The 16,717-nt window shown below is 37.0% G+C and overlaps 1 long non-coding RNA gene across 1 annotated transcript in view; it reads left to right on the top strand.

Moving 5' to 3' along the window:
• Positions 1 to 12,691, top strand: part of LOC106634208 (uncharacterized) — a 59,470-nt gene extending 46,779 nt beyond the window's left edge. The window contains exons 3-5 of the long non-coding RNA XR_004668414.3: positions 5,171 to 5,311; positions 9,216 to 9,379; positions 12,570 to 12,691. This is a non-coding gene — a long non-coding RNA (uncharacterized LOC106634208). The remainder of the gene's footprint in view (positions 1 to 5,170; positions 5,312 to 9,215; positions 9,380 to 12,569) is intronic.
• Positions 12,692 to 16,717: the final 4,026 nt, after the last annotated feature.

Below are 16,717 nucleotides of genomic sequence, written 5' to 3'. Positions count from 1 at the left end.
TATCATGCAGAATCATCTGTGAACCAGGTCCTAATCTTCTCTCCCTCTGTTAGCTGATCATAGGGAACTCTCTATGAGGCCATCAGTGCAGGCTGGGAGAGAGAAGGCAGGGTGGCAGGAGTGGAGACCATGGGCATTTGAGCCACTTCCTCATGTAACTTACCTGTGCCTTCAGGACCTGCTCGAGCCCGATCATGTATATACCACTTCCATTTGATGATGGAATGCTGCTTTGCATGACCCAGTTTATGGCTAGATGGGTCAGAAAGCACCCAGTTCATGATAGGCAGTTCAAGTTGTATGGTGACTTGATGACACATAGTCAAATGTTCAGTTTCCACTGAAGCCCAGTAACAGGCCAAGAGCTGTCTCTCAAAAGGACAGTAGTTATCTGCAGAAGATGGCAGGGCCTCGTCTGTGATTCACCTATGGGGGCCTGCCAAAGGCCACAAACTGCATCCCTATCAGTCACTGACACCTCAGGCACCATTGGATCTGCTGGGTCATATGGCCCAAGTAGCGGAGAGCTTCCACAGCAGCCTGGATCTGTTGCAGAGCCTTCTCCTTCCTGTTCTGGACCCCATTCCAAACTGGCAGCTTTGGGGTCACTCTATAAATGGGCTGGAGTAACACACCCAAATGAGGAATGTGTTGCCTCCAAAATCCAAATAAGCCCCTAGGCATTGTGTCTTTTTCTTGGTTGTAGGAGGGGCCAAATGCAGCAACTTATCCTTCACCTTAGAAGGAATATCTCAACAGACCCCACACCACTGGACACCTAGAAATTTTACTGAGGTGGAGGGTCCCTAAATTTTAGTCAGATTTATTTCCCATTTTCTGGCACACAAATGTCTTGCCAGTAAGTCCAGTGTGTTTGCTACCTTTTGCTCAATGGATCCAATCAGCATAATGTCATCAATGTAATGGACCAGTGTGATATCTTATGGAAGCAAAAAGTGATCAAAATCTCTCCAAATCAGGTAATGACACAAAGCCAGAGAGTTGATATACCACTAAGGGTGGACAGTAAAGGTATATTGCTGGCCTTGCCTGCTGAAGGCAAATTGCTTCTTTGGGCCTTACGAACAGAAAAGGAGAAAAAGGTATTTGCCAAGTCGATGGCTGCATACCAGGTACAAGAAAATGTGTTAATTTGCTCAAGCAATGCAACCACATATGGTACAGCAACTGCAATTGGAGTCACCACTTGGTTAAGCTTATGATAATCCATGGTCATTCTCCAAGATCCATCTGTCTTCTGCACAGGCCAAATGGGAGAGTTGAGTGGGGATGTGGTGGGAATCACCACCCCTGCATTTTTCAACTTCTTGATGGTGGCACTAATCTCTGCAGTCCCTCCAGGGATGTGATATTGTTTTTGATTTACTATTTTTCTAGGTTGAGGCAGCTCTAATGGCTTCCATTTGGCCTTTCCCACTTAATACCCCTCATCTTACCAGTCAGGGAGCCAATGTGGGGGTTTTGGCAGCTGCTAAGTATGTCTATGCCAATTCTGCATTCTGGCACTGGGGAAATGACCACAGAATGAGTCCGGGGACCCAGTGTAAATCAGACCTGAGCTAAAACCCCATTAATTACCTGACCTCCATAAGCCACTACTTTAACTGGAGGACCACAATGACCTTTTCAGTCCCCTGAAATCAACATCCCCTCAGAGCCAGTGCCCAGCAGTCCCCAGAATGTCTGATCATTTCCCTTTCCCCAGTGGTAAAAGACTAGAGGTCCCTTTGGGGAAGAATGGGAGAAAGATTAACAGCATAAATTGTCAGTGGTGTAGTGGAGTCTTTCCTTAAGGAGACCTGGCTTCCTCTTCATTCAAGGGTTTCTGGGTCTGTAAACTGGCTCAGGTGTGGAAATTGATTGAGGTGCCGTGATTCTCTGGTTTTATAATTCACGTTAGTCTTTGTCCATTTGATCTAGAAGTTTTCTGCTTATATAAATTAAGTAGGAATACAGTAGGCTTCCTATCGATTTCACTTCTAGGAACACCTTGATTAATTAACCAATGCCAGAGGTCTACACAAGTCAGACTATTCTGATGGCTGCCTTGCCTCTGCCATCCATTACAGTAGCCCACCTTGCCTTTGTTGTTTGAGTGCTGCCACTTGGCCCTTAGCAGCTCAGGATCCAATTATACCCATTGTATTTAAATATTGAAGTTGAATGACTGTGGTTTCCACTGTTAGTTCTGACATACAGAGAAGAGCAATTACAGGGCTCTTCTAAGAGGCAGGTGCTGCCCTCACAAATTTGTTTCCCAAAGCGTTGGTCAAGGGTATATCTTCTGTACCCTCCCAGCTGGGATGAGTGGATCTAAAGTGACTTATCTACTCCACCATCCCAATCTCCCTAAGGCTTTGGATCCCTTCATCTACATTAAACCAAGGTAGATGAGGCAATTCCAGCTCACTCAGAGTGAGCCATCTTGGAATCCGTATTTTGGCTAACCAAGCAAATAAATTATTAGAACCTTTTTCAACTCCCTGAGCTTCAACATTAAATGCAGAATCCCTACCTAGTGGGCCCAAATCAATAAATTTAGCCTGATCCAACTCTGTGTTCCTTCCACCATTATCCTACACTTTTAATATCCATTCTCATGCCTGTTCTCCAGATTTCTGCTTGTGTACATTGGAAAACTCGAGCAGTTCTTTTCAAGTGTCCCACACCTCCTCATGGGTCACACTCTGAACCTCACCTCTAGGGGCCTGCCCAGACTTTAGTCTAGTTATAGTTCTAGAAGCAAACAGGGGTTTTGGGGGTGGTTCCTGAGGAGAATCAACATTATCTTGCCTGGCAACTGGCTCAAGCAGTCCATCACTGTTGCCTCAGACAGTACAAGCTTTATCCCCTCAGACACAGGTGGAAAGGCTGATGGCAGCATGGGTTAGAGAGGGGATGTTGCCACTACTGGGGATGGGGAAGCTATTCCTTCTGGTAAAAAAGTTTCATCAGAGTTTACAAACTCAGTGTCCCCAGCTTCATCAGGGTCCTCCCACACATCCCCATTTCAAGTTGCAAGGTCCCATTCTTTTCCAGTCAATGCCCTCACTTTAACAGTAGACACCTGGTGAGGCTGTGCATGCATCTTTCATTGCATGCCAGCCCCTCGCATGATAAGAGTTTGTGTCTGTTTTTCCACAATTTCAGCTCTTTCTCTACAGCTCTTTCTCACTCAGGGCAATCTGAGTAGATTTGAAGCTAAGTATCTGCTTCTGTAGCCTGGAGTTAGAATCCTTGAGTTCATCATTTTCTTTCATCACTTTGTCCAGTGAACTTAGGAGCAACCAACCAACTTCATTATGTTCTTTGGTTCTCTACATATGGTCAAAGGTATTATGTATAGAGTCACTAAACTCCTTGCATCTCATGAGCGGTGAATCAGGAGTGTCAAATGCATTTATCTTGCATAACTCTCTAAACAGTTCATGCCAAGAACTATCAGTTCTCTCCATACTATTAGAAGCAGAGACTTTAGCATTTTAGGCTCTAATCATATTAAGCAGACAATTCCAGAAACCCCAAAACCAATGAAAGAACTCCATCCTTAATATTCTGTTCCTCTAGAACCACTCCTGGTTCCAAAATCTGTATTAGTTAGGGTTCTCTAGAGGAACAGAACTAATAGGATATATATACAAAAAGGAGTTTATTAAGGAGTATTAACTCACACAATCACAAGGTCCCACAATAGGCCGTCTACAAGTTAGGGAGCAAGAAGAGCCAGTCAGAGTCCCAAAGCTGAAGAACTTGGAGTCTGTTGTTTGAGGGCAGGAAATATCCAGCACGGGAGAAAGATGTAGGCTGGGAGGTTAGGCCAGTCTAACCTTTTCATGGTTTTCTGCCTGCTTTCTATTATGGCTGTGCTTGCAGCTGATTAGATGGTTCCCACCCAGATTAAGGGTGGATCTGCCTTTCCCAGCCCACTGACTCAAACGTTAATCTCCTTTGGCAACACCCTTACAGACACACTCAGTATCAATGTTTTGCATCCTTCAGTCCAATCAAGTTGACACTCAGTATTAACCGTCACAAACATTTTAGTTGATTCCTATTTTTCACCAATGAATAGTACTCCAATAAACATTCACTGTAGCTAAACTTTCGAACATGTATTGAAGAATCTATCTTTACTGGAATTGAAAAGTAACTATTTCTGTATATTACATTTCTATAAATATCTGGGTTCTTTCTGGACCTTACATTGCATGATTGAACTGCCTATACTTCCTACACTTGTTCCTCTCTATTTTAATTACTTTTTTCTTATTTATTTTAATATCTAGTAAGTCAAAGCACACCTTTTTTCCAAAAATCTGTTGGCCATTTTATAATTTATTTCTTACAGGTAATATTTTTAATAATTTTGACACTAATCGGACTTATAAAGTATTTATAAATTAATTTGGAGAGAGCTGACTTTTAAGTAGTGAATCTTTAAGAATTAGGGTATTCTTATTCTTAGATCATTCTCAGTTTTATTAAAAATAAGACATTTTACTTTTACCTTTGATATCAGCTTTTGAATTCTAATATATGGTGTACAATATATAAGAAGCAGGGCATGGGGGGATGACCTGGCACGGTGGTTCACACCTGTAATCTCACTTTGGGAGGCTAAGTCGGGTGGATCACTTGAGGTCAGGAGTTAGAGACCAGGCTGGCCTACATGATCTCTACTAAAAATATAAAGATTAGCCAGGTATGGTGGCATGCACCTGTAGTCCCAGTTACTCGGGAGGCTGAGGCATGAGAATCACTTGAACCCAGGAGGTGGAGGTTGTTGTGAGCTGAGATCACACCACTGGACTCCAGCCTGGGTGACAAAGCAAGACTCTGTCTCAGAAAAAAAAAAAAAAAAAAAAAGATAAAATCAGGAATATAAATGAAATTTAATTAACTAAATACATTTCTGGCATTAAACTGCTCATACGATTTTCTCTCTTATATAGTAGAGGATAAATAATATTAATAGGTCCAATATAAATTGTACCTTGCATTCTTAGAGTAACCATACTTGATCATGAATGACAAATTATCATTTTAAGGTAATGATACAATTATCATGTTTTGCTAACATTTTGTTTGAAGATTTTGTTTCTAAGTTCTGAAGTGCCAATTGTCTTTGTTTTTTTTATTCTTTTTAAAGATCACATTTCTACTGTCTTCAGGAAATGAGAAAAATGAATCTAGGAAATTTCCATCTTTAAATATACTCTGTAAGTGTGCTGTCCAATACACACATAGCTACTGAGCACTGGAATATAGCTAGTCTGAATGGAGATGTTCTGTAAGTATATCATACATACCAAATTTCAAATACTTACTATGAAAAAAGAATTCAAATATTATACTTTTGTATTGAATGTACATTGGAATCACATTTTTGATACATCAACTTTTATAAAATCTTATCATTACAATTAATATGTCATAATTATTTATCTATTACTAAATCAAATTTCTTCAATTTCTATTAGTTATATGGGGTATTCATTTATATTTCTATTGTATAACTTCTCTCAATAACATTCTAAGTAGGAGATGAATGATCTAGTTCTTAGAAGTCTGAAGGGTATTCTCTGTCACAATGATTAAATGGGTGTGGCACCAGGGCATGAATATACACACAAATCAACGTAACAACATAGAAAATTCAGAATATGCCTTTTTTGGGTAATGAATCTTTAATACAAATTTTAATTTTTTGATTACTGTTTTATTGAGCTTCTCTACCACAATTCCACCATTTTTTATAATGTATATTTCCTCAAACATTGCTTTTTTATTCAGATGTAAAAAGTTAATAGTATAGAGTTTTACTTCCTTTACCATTGCACTACTTCTCAACTGGAGGTGATTTTGCCTTTCCTGACATTTGTTAATGTATGGAGATATTTTCAGATTTTGCAGATGGAAGTGGGAATGTGCTACTGCCATCTAGTTGGTAGAATCCAGGGGTACTGTTACAATGCACAAGATAGCCCCTTATAACAAAGAATTATCTGGCCCCAAATGTCAGTGTTGCTAAAGTTGAGAATTTCTGATCTATGATAATATCCCATTCCCTTCATCATTTTTCAAACTTAGGTTTTACCTCTTTTTATTTTTTTTCATTTTACATTTCCTGAGGTTTGCCTATGGTCTTTTCAAAGAGCTGGTGCTTGGATTTATTTATCAGTTTTGCATTTTAATATTTTATCATTAATTTAAATGTGGTTCTTAAGCTCTATTAATTTCCCTTTCCTGCTTCTACATTTAGAAACTTAGTTCATTTTGTATTACTTTTTATACCTTCTTGAGTGATATTCTTTTGTTAAGCACAAAGTGCTCTGTATTTTCCTGTTAGTATACTTTTAAATCTGTTCCCATAGATTTTTAAAACATTTTATTCAAAGATAGTTAATATAAAAAGAGAAAAGTGTGTACACCATAGTCATAAAGCTCAATGAATTTTTACAAACTGAACACACTCATACAACCATCACCAACTGAATAAACCTGTGTAATCTGTACCTAGATCAAGAAATAGAATATACTAGCTTCCCAGAGCCCTTCTTTCTAGTCACAATCCTCCCAAAGGTAACTAATACCTTAACTTTTAATAGCATAGATTAATTTTGCCTCCTTTGTTCTTTGTATAAATGAAATCATAGTTTGTAGTCTTTGCATCTGGCTTCTTTGGCTCAGTATTATTTGTGAGCTTCCGCCATATTGTTATGTATAATTATAATGTATTCGTTCTCATAGCTATATATTATTTTATTCTGTGAATACATCACCATTTGTTCATCCATTCTACTGTTGATGGGTCATTCCTAACTACAGAGTATTATAAATATCGCTGCTATGAACTTTCTAGTAGACATCTTTTGGTGAACATATGGATGCATGTCTTGGTGGGGATATACTTGGAATATGTATTTTCAACATTAATAGATACTCTGAACAGTTTTCCAAGTTGGTTGTACTAATTTCATTTCTACTAGCAATGTATGGGATACTTGGTTACTCCATATCCTTGAAAAAATTTAGTATTGATTGTTCTTTTAAATTTTAGCCATTCTGGTGGGTGGGCAATGGTCTCACACTGTGGTTTTAATTTGCATTTTTCTGATGACATGAAAAGTTAGTATTTTTTCATAGTTTATTGGCCATTTAGATACTTCTTTTGTGAAGTAACTGTTCAAGTTTCTTGTCTATTTTTCTTTTGTATTCTCCTACTGATTTTTAAGTGTTCTTTTTTCTGGATCTGAAGTCTTTGTTACACATGTACATTATGAGTATCTTCTTCTATGGTAGCTGTTTTTTCACTCTCTCAATGGTGTCCTTGATTAACATAGTTTTATAATTTAAACACTGTCCAGTGCATCACTTTTTCCTTTGAAGAGGTGTGTCTTATTTCTTGTTTAAAAATTCTTGTTCTAAAGTTACAAAGATGACATCTCCCTTGTTGTATGGTAAAACTTTTATTGTATTACTATAATCACCTAGGTTTGATATGTAGACACTTAATTGGTTATATTCTAGAATCTAGAATACAATCTAGAATTATCTGGATAAGTTAAAGTACAGTTTTGATTTCTTTCGTTACCCAAAAATTTCTTAGGAGGGTGTTTTAAAATTTCTTTGTAGGATGATTTTTTGTTTACTATTATTATTAGAGTTTTAGTATACTTAGATATGTGGTCCATGTAATTTCCACATTAAATAATTTATTGTGCTTTCCTGTGGCATATTATATTACTGTTTTTTGTAAAATATCCCTAAAATATTTGGAAAGAAAGAATATTCTCTATTCGTAAAACTCAAAATTCCATATATATATATATATGTACATCATTAGTTATTATTATAGCAGCTCATATTAATTATTTATTATGGGCTGGACACTAATTTTTGTACTATATGTATAGACTTATTTAATTATCATAACAATGATACCATCCATTTTATAAGGGAGGATAGAAGGAAACTGAGGTAGCAAGATGGTAAGTGTATTGTCTAAGGACTGAGCTAGTTAAGTGGGGGAAATAAGTTTGAAATTCAGGTTATACAGCTCTGCAGGCAATGTCCTTAATCACGACCCTCTTTTACATGTATCTCTATATTGTTATATTATTATTTTCATATCCATAAAATTAACATACTAAATATACAATTAGACCTCTGTATTCATGGATTTTGCAGCCTTGGAGTCAATCAACTGCAGATGAAAATTAAAAAAAAAAAAAAAATAATTCATAAGAAAAGATAGCACAATAACAATTTACATAGCATTTACATTGTATTAGGTATTGTAAGTAATATAGAGATGATTTAAAGAATGTGGGAGGATATGCGTAGGTTACATACAAATACTGCACCATTTTATATAAGGAACTTGAGCATGCATGAATTTTAGTATCCAAGATGGTCCTGAAACTCATCCCATTTGGATACCAAGGGACGATTTGTAATAGTCAATTATTTTATATACTGAACTTTTGTCTTGATTGGCCAAAGACTGAGAAAACATTAAATGCTTTTTGCCACAACTACAATGTAATTTTTATTGTTTCATTGGATTTTGCTGTTTTTTTGAAGTGCCATGGTACATAGCACATACAAAGTTTTTATCTTTTACAAATTCATTCTGGATTTTCCTTTTTATGAACAGAAAATAGTTCTCTCTGTCCTGTTTATGTTTAATTTGAATTTTACCTTTTCTGAGATTGACACATGCATTTTTAAATTTGCATTTCCCTGGTGTATATTTACTTGTCTCTTTATTTCTAACCTTTCTGTGATTTAAGTTCTTTACACTTCTGAAGAGTCATATATTTCTTTTTTTTTAAGAATTTTTTCCAGCTTTATTGAGGTACGATTTACAAATAAAAATTGCATATACTTAAAGTGTATAATGTGATGATTTGATATACATATGCATTGTGAAATGATTCTCAAAATTAAGTTAATTAACATATCAGCTCACATAGTTACCTTTCTTGGGGGTGGGAACACTTAAAATCTACTCTCTGGGAAAATTTCAAGCTAATAATACATTATTATGAACCATAGTCACCATAATCTACATTAGATTTTCAAAAGTTATTAATGTTATAATTGAAAGATTATACTCTTTAACAAACATCTTTCCTTTCTCCCCATCTCCCAGGCCCTGGTAACCACCCTTCCACTCTCTGTTTCTCTAGGTTTGACTTTTTTGGACTCCACATGTGTGAGATCATGCAATATTTGTCTTTCTGTGCCTGGCTTATTTCACTTAGCGTAATGTCCTCCAGGCTCATCCAGGTTGTTGCAAAAGCAGGATTTTCTTCTTTTTTAAGGCTTGGAGAGTCATTTGTTTTCACAAGAGGTATGTATTTCAATACGTTTGTTATTGATTCATTTTTAATAATTATTTTGGAGCTTCCTCCTTCACATTTTCTATTTTTGCTCTCCTTTCATTTTCCTTTCGAGGAGCTGGGTAGCCTAGTGGTTAAGCACTCAGATGTGGTACTCAGACTCTCTGGGCTTAACTCCTGGCTGCACCATTTTGCTAGCCCTATAACTGTGAACAAGTTCCTTGATTTCTCTAAAACTGTATTGTCCTCTGCACTGGGTATAGCAACAGAGTCTATTTCATAGGGTTATTGTGAGGTTTGAGTGGGTTACTGAAGTATTTGGAACAGTGCTTTGCCCATAGTAACCAATGGGTAAACACTACCTGTTATTATACTACTGTCTTTCCCCTTCTTAGATTTTCGATACTGCTTTTGTCTCTTTCAGCTGTTCCCTTCTTTTTGTAATGTTTTGGAAGGGGACATAGTTATTATGTTTTGTCTTTTCTTTTCTTTTTTTTTTTTTTTGAGATGGAATTTCACTCTTGTTGCCCAGGCTGGAGTGCAATGGCACGATCTCGGCTCACTGCAACCTCTGCCTCCCAGGTTCTAGCGATTCTCCTGCCTCAGCCTCCAGAGTAGCTGGGATTGCAGGCATGCGCCACCACGCCCAGCTAATTTTTGTATTTTTAGTAGAGATGGGGTTTCACCATGTTGGTCAGGCTGGTCTCGAACTCCCGACCTTAGATGATCCGCCCGCCTCAGCCTCCCAAAGTGCTGGGATTACAGGCGTGTGTCTTTTCTTGTCTTTTGTATGTATGTCAGCTCAATTAGGTATGGAATTCCTGGTTCTTAAATTGATTTTCTTAGACTCTGAAGGCAACTCTCCATGATCCTTTGGCATTTAGTATTGTGAAAAACTTGATGCCAATTTGAGGATTTCTTTTGTAAGTCACTTGTCCTCGCCCTTCCCTGCTGGCACCCCTGTGTTGATGCTTGTAGGGTTCTGTTTTTAGTGCTGAAATGAAATATTTCATCAAAATATATCAGGCTTAACTCTGCTTTAATTAATTTTACCTGACATTAAACATGTCCTCTACACTTCTAGTCAAATGACTTTCTTCAGCTCTGCTAAGTTTTCTATTGCTTCTTCCTTTTTTTTTTTTTTTTAATTTTTGCTGCTCTATCTGCCAAGTTCTTTCTTTCTAGACATCTATCTTTTTCAACTTTTATTTTAAGTCCAGGGGTACATGTGCAGGATGTGCAGGTTTGTTACATAGGTAAATGTGTGCCATGGTGGTTTACTGCACAGATCATCCCATCACCTAGAAATTAAGCCCAGCATCCATTAGCTATTCTTCCTGATGCTCTCTGCCCCACACCCCCAGTAGGTACCCAGTGTGTGTTGTTCCCTCTCATGTGCCCATGTGTTCCCCTCAGTCAGCTTCCACTTACACATGAAAGCATGTGGTATTCGGTTTTCTGTTCCTGTGTCCTTCTAGACTTCTTATAAAACTTATTTTAGATCTCCTGGATATTTCCTCTAAATTTTTACTTCTTTGGCAGCATTTTTTTACATTTTTAGAAGTTCTGGAAGAAGTTATTTAGCTTATTTTTCTAATCCATTGATTCCAATTCTACAGAATCTCATCTTGTATTCACAAATTCCATTACATTAGAAATTTCATGGTCATATTTTTCATCTCAAAGCAACTTTTTCTGCTCTCAGGTCCTACCTTTTTAATGACTTCTTGCTTTTACTTCATACACAAATTGTTCTCTTGAATCTTCTTGAAAGTACACATTGGATATTTTCTATAGTTTTTCCTAGCTTTTATTAATAAAACCATTCTTATGAAATATTTTGTCTGCCTTCTCAGATTGACTGCCTTCTGACTATTGACTCTCTTTAGAATTTTCTCTTTGCTTCTTGCAAATAACACATGGATGGGATAGGGAATGAAGGAGTGGCTAGGTAAATAGAATGTTGGAGGACATTCTAGGTTTGTCCATATTTGGAGATTTATGTGACTTCTTTTAAATAGATACAGTTTGGGACAAAATAAAAAATAAAGCAGGAATAAAGAGGAGGGAAGAGAAGGAATAAAGAAACAGTGGAAGAAAGAAAGTAAAAAAGGAAGGAAGGAAGAAAAAAATGAAGGAAATTAAAAAGGAAAAGGAAGGAAGAGTTAATGCTATTGTAGTTTTACATTGAAAAATTATAAGGTGATGACCTCTGAAGAATAGGATATAAATTAAGGCTGGGTGGGGGTGTGGACAGCAACATCAAGAAGTCTTATTCTTAAGCCAAAGAGATTAAATTCACTCTTTTATTGCTGGAATAATGTGCCTGTTCTCTGACTGTCATAGCTTTTCTCTTTTGAGACTAGTTGTAGCATTGCCCCTATTCTACTTGGCTTGCTGTATGATTCAATAGTAAACTGGGGAAAAATTATGCAGAGTAATCCCATCCTTGTCAGCTCCAGATTTGTAACTTCCCTCCAGTACCTCCTACTTTGTCCTAATGCCCTGCTGCTATCAACTTGGAGTCAGTGTGGGAATTGTGACTTGGTCAGCAGTTCTCTCAATTTTCTTGCTTACAATATATTCTGCAGGAATTGCTTTACTTTTTCATAATAGTTTGGTCTCCTTCTATGATTTTCAGAGCTGATACAATTTTCCCACAATTTTTGAATTCCTTTGGTCATTCCATTGGGGATTTTGGGGAGTCAGAAGTTACATGCAAGTATTCAGACCAAAGTCTGTGTTTTAAATGTTTGAGTAGATTATTATCAGGTATTACATGATAATTAACACTTTAACAAACCATTGGGAATATTTAAACACCCCTCAATTTTGTGGTTTCCAAACTCTGGTGACAGATGAGCTGCATCTGAAATACCTGGAAACTGCTTTATGAATGGTGACTCTCAAGAGTTCCAATTTAGAAGGCATGTTAAGGGTCCTTAAAATATGAGTTTTAAACCTGTTTCCAAGCAATTTTTATGATCAGCTAGGTTTGAGAGTGCTATGATGTAAATGTGTCCCCAAGAAGTTCATGTGTTAAAAAGTTAACTGTCATCATAACAGTATTAAGAGGTGGGGTCTTTAAGAGGTGATTAGGTCAGTGAGTACTCTGCCGTCATGAATAGATTAATGTTGTTGCCTCGGGAGTGAGCTCCTGATAATAGAATCAATTTTGCTCTGTTTGTCTCTGTCTTGCAGATTCACACCCTATGTGATGCCTTCTGCCATGGGATGTCCCTCACCAGATTCTAGTGCCATGCTCTTGGACTTCCTAGCCTCCAGAACCATAAGCCAAATAAACTTAAGTTCTTTGTAAATTACCCAATCTGTGGTATTCTGTTATAGCAGCAGAAAATGAAGTAGAACATTGAGTCACTTCCCTAATCTAGACTGGCCGACTCTTTGCAATTATGATCTTATCATTCAATTTTTGATTTCAGGAACTCTTTCTCCTTTCTACTCCTAAGGATAATAGAATACATTTTAGTCTTTTGTTTATGAGAGCAAGTATACATTAATTTTTTTTTCTTTTAGAGTTTTATGACAGTTGGTAACATAACTGGAGACCCCCTGAAGTGTGACAAGAAAAAAATTATTGCTCTAACTGTAGGGTGGTTGTAGCTACATCTGAATAAGACACTTTTGGAAAATGAGATAGTAATCCCCTACAAATTCTTTGCTGGAGTTCTTAGATCTGGAGAAGTAATTTCATCATGCATTGTGATTATTTGGGAAAGTCCTATTGTGCCTTTTTAAGATGATAGTGTGGAGCTGATGGGGGAAAATAATCAGGAACAGCTGGAGGCTTTGCAAGTGTTTTCATGAGCAGGATGTTCCATGCCAGGAGGGAATGCATTTTACTGGAATTTTTAAATGAAAGTGTTCTACTTCTTGAATATGTTTTTTATTAGTATTATTTAGAAATTTCAGTACTGGCTTTATTTTCTGTAATAACAAGGACAGATATACTTATTGCTAAAGATGTAGTTAACACAGTTTGGTTTTATTTGGGGAGTGGTTGGCTATTTAATCCATAATTCAAATCCACTAATATCAGTGAGAAATGTTCATACTTAGAATGACATATGAAAATACATAAAAATAAAAGGCATTTTTAAACTTTGTTTTTAACCTAGGAACTCTGCCTCTGGTATCTAAACATCTGGTTTCCATTCTCTTCGTCAAAGCTAACAGCCAGAGCCCTTAAGAAGAGAGATTAGATACAAAATCCTGATAAATCCCATTCAGTTTGAGTTCTGTACCAATAACAGAACACCATTTGTTGTCCATTTGTCTTTGGGTAAAATGGGGGAGCTTTGGGGCTAACACCACAATGAAAAACATGATTGGAGTTTATCTTGCATTGTATTTTATTCTGACTGCAATCTGATGACACAGATATATACCACACTGTACTCTGAAATCACCAGAATAAAATTGTTTTAGGCCCTTACATAATACTGTGCTAACTAAACAATAACATCCACATTTAAATAGTCTGCGGGTTACACAGACAAACTGCAGGTTTTCTTTTAGGTTTACCACTCCCCTAGGAACTTTAAATCTCTTTGTATCTAATCTCTGATTTCTTCTACCTCTCATTCTGTTTATAAGTGCAACTTGGGACTCAAAACAGAAAAGCATTTGCAAGGTTTAAGGGTTTAGAACTCTACCTCTCAGGACAAAACAAATCAACAAGCAAATCTCTTGTGCAGGTTACTGCATTATCATCAAGATGAGAATCTTAACAATTTATTTAATTATAGAAGATGTGTATGGAAGATGTGTAGTAAAAGAGCTATTTAGATATAAAACATAAGTCAATGATAGGTATACAAAAGGCATACAGAACAACAGCAAGAATATGTGTTAGGTCCTGCCCATGTTTCAAAGCCACTAAATTCTCTTAGTGCACAAATTATGCATGCACACAAAGCTACGCATGCACACACACACACACACATGCACACACGTGCACACACACACACACAATGACATTTGCCACTGTATTAGTTGTATTAGTTTTCTATGCTGGATAGAAAATAACCACTAATGTAGTGGTTTGCAATAATATTAATTTATTATCAGAAATCTGGCATGCTTTATTTGGGTTCTCTGCTCAGTGTCTCATGGATGCAATCAAGGTGTCCGCTGGCTGCATTTTCATCTGGAGGCTCAGCTAGGGAAATCTGTTTCCCGGCTCTCTCAGGTTATTGGCAGAAATCATTTTCTTGAACTTGTATGACTGAGATCCTCATTTTCTTACTAGTTGTTGGCTGAAGATAAACAAAATGTGATATATCCATATAATGGAATATTATTTGACCACAGAAGGGAATGAAATTCTGATACACACTACAACAAAGAAGAGCCTTGAAGACCTTATGCTTTTCATATTTTCATAAGTGAAAGAAGCCAGGCACAAAAGACTACATATTATGATTCCATTTATAAGAAATATCCAGAATAGGCAAATCTATAGGCACAGAAAGTGGATCTGTGGTTACTTTGGATTGGGGGGATAAAGAGGTAGGAAAATGATGGCTAAACAGGTTTTCTTTTACGGTGATGAAAATGTTCTAAAATTAGCTACAGTAACGGTGTACACAATTGTGAATATACCATGAATCCTTGCATTGCACACTTTAAATGATTGAATTGTATTGTGTAAGAACTATATCTCAGTAAAGCTCTTAATAAGGGAGTTATAACTGCTGAAAGGAAATCATGTTGGGTAAACAGAGGTAAAGCACAAACTTCAGGCCCCTTTCTCAAAACCTAAGTAAGAAAGGGAACCTCTTTTACAGCAGGGTAACTTTTTCCTGGCAAAATCTTTTCAATTCACTGAGAATATACATTTTTGTCTACTTTTTCATCCAAGGAGTTCCAGTGAGGACGTGTTTCTTAATCATATTGAGAAAGCTCTCGGGAAGGTGTAAGAGTGGGCTCTGATACTGAATTCCAGGAAGAACAACATCTTGTCTTTACTTTTGAGATTGCTTGCTAGTTTACTTATGCAAAGTACCTTCCTGTGGAGGGTTAGGAAGTGGGTGAAACTTGGGAATCCTTAAGCAGCTTCACAGAAGCAGGATTGCTTCCGCATTGTAGCTACAAAGTCAAAGATCCAGGTTTCCTAAGAGAGCGATAAGAGGATAAATGTTGTTCTGGAGTTTGGTGGAGCTAAACTGGACTAACAGCTTTAAGGGAGAAGGGAAGAGATAAGAGGCCCACAGTAATGGACACTTACAAAGGCAGGCACTTTGAATATGCTCTCACTTTAAGAAGTGTTTTTAATATTAAATAATTGCCACACCTATTTTGTGAATTAGATTATATCATGTCCATTTTGTAGATGAGAATACTGGGGTCTGGAAAGATGGTCACAGTTAGTCATGGAATTGTAAGTGAATGATGGAGTTGTATGATTCCTTGAGGCTTCATTCTCTGCCCTCTTCTCTTTTTACTCCATACCACTGGTTCTCAACTGGGGTCACTTTTGCCCCCACTATCCCCCAGGGGACATTGGGTACTATCTGTAGACATTTTTGGTTGTGACAACTGCATGTGGGAATGCTACTGGCATCTAGTTGGGTGGAGGCTATAGATATACCTAAACATTTTATAACACACAACGCAGAATTGGCTGGCCCCAAACCTCAGTAGTGCAGAAGTTGATAACCCCAGCTTCAAACACAGCTTTGTAGCTCATCAGCTCGTGTGTGTTCAGCAAGAATTTATAGTTGATTCTGACTTCTACATATATTTCCCCAGTTCAGATGTCTGTCAAGAGCTTTGGATTTATGTATGCAACTGCCTCGTCTCCTCATTTAGTCCAAACTCAAACTATTCGGTCATCATATATTGAGTCAGTATTTAGGTGTGCAACTGTGACATAAATATCGCAATTTTGGTGTACAGTTGATTTTTTTAAATCAAGGTATAAATAAGGTCCACACATTGTGATTGATAGGCATGTCTCTGATTACTCTTCTAATCTGTAGTCTTTCTCCATTTCTTTTTTATTTTTGTAGTTTGTTTGTTAAGAAAAATAGGTCATTTGTCTTGTTGATTTTCTGACTGTAACCTGTATCATTCTAAATTTCCTGCATATTAGTAATTGGTCTGAAGGTTTGATTAGATGTTTAATTAGATTCAGGTTTAACTTTTTCTTTTAGCAAAATTAATTCGTAGGTAATATTATGTTCTCCTATTCAGAGGCACATAATGTCCATTGGGTTTTCTTTCATGGTTTTAGCAGCTATTGCTTATCAATACCTACTCCATTACCTCATTTATAGTTGCAAAATGGTCATGTACTAATTAAATTATTCCTTCCTCATTTATTA

Source organism: Pan paniscus, chromosome 22, assembly GCF_029289425.2.
Source record: "Pan paniscus chromosome 22, NHGRI_mPanPan1-v2.0_pri, whole genome shotgun sequence".
NCBI lineage: Eukaryota > Metazoa > Chordata > Mammalia > Primates > Hominidae > Pan > Pan paniscus.
The sequence above is the reverse complement of the archived record's forward strand: the minus strand, read 5'-3'. Positions and strand labels throughout refer to the sequence as shown.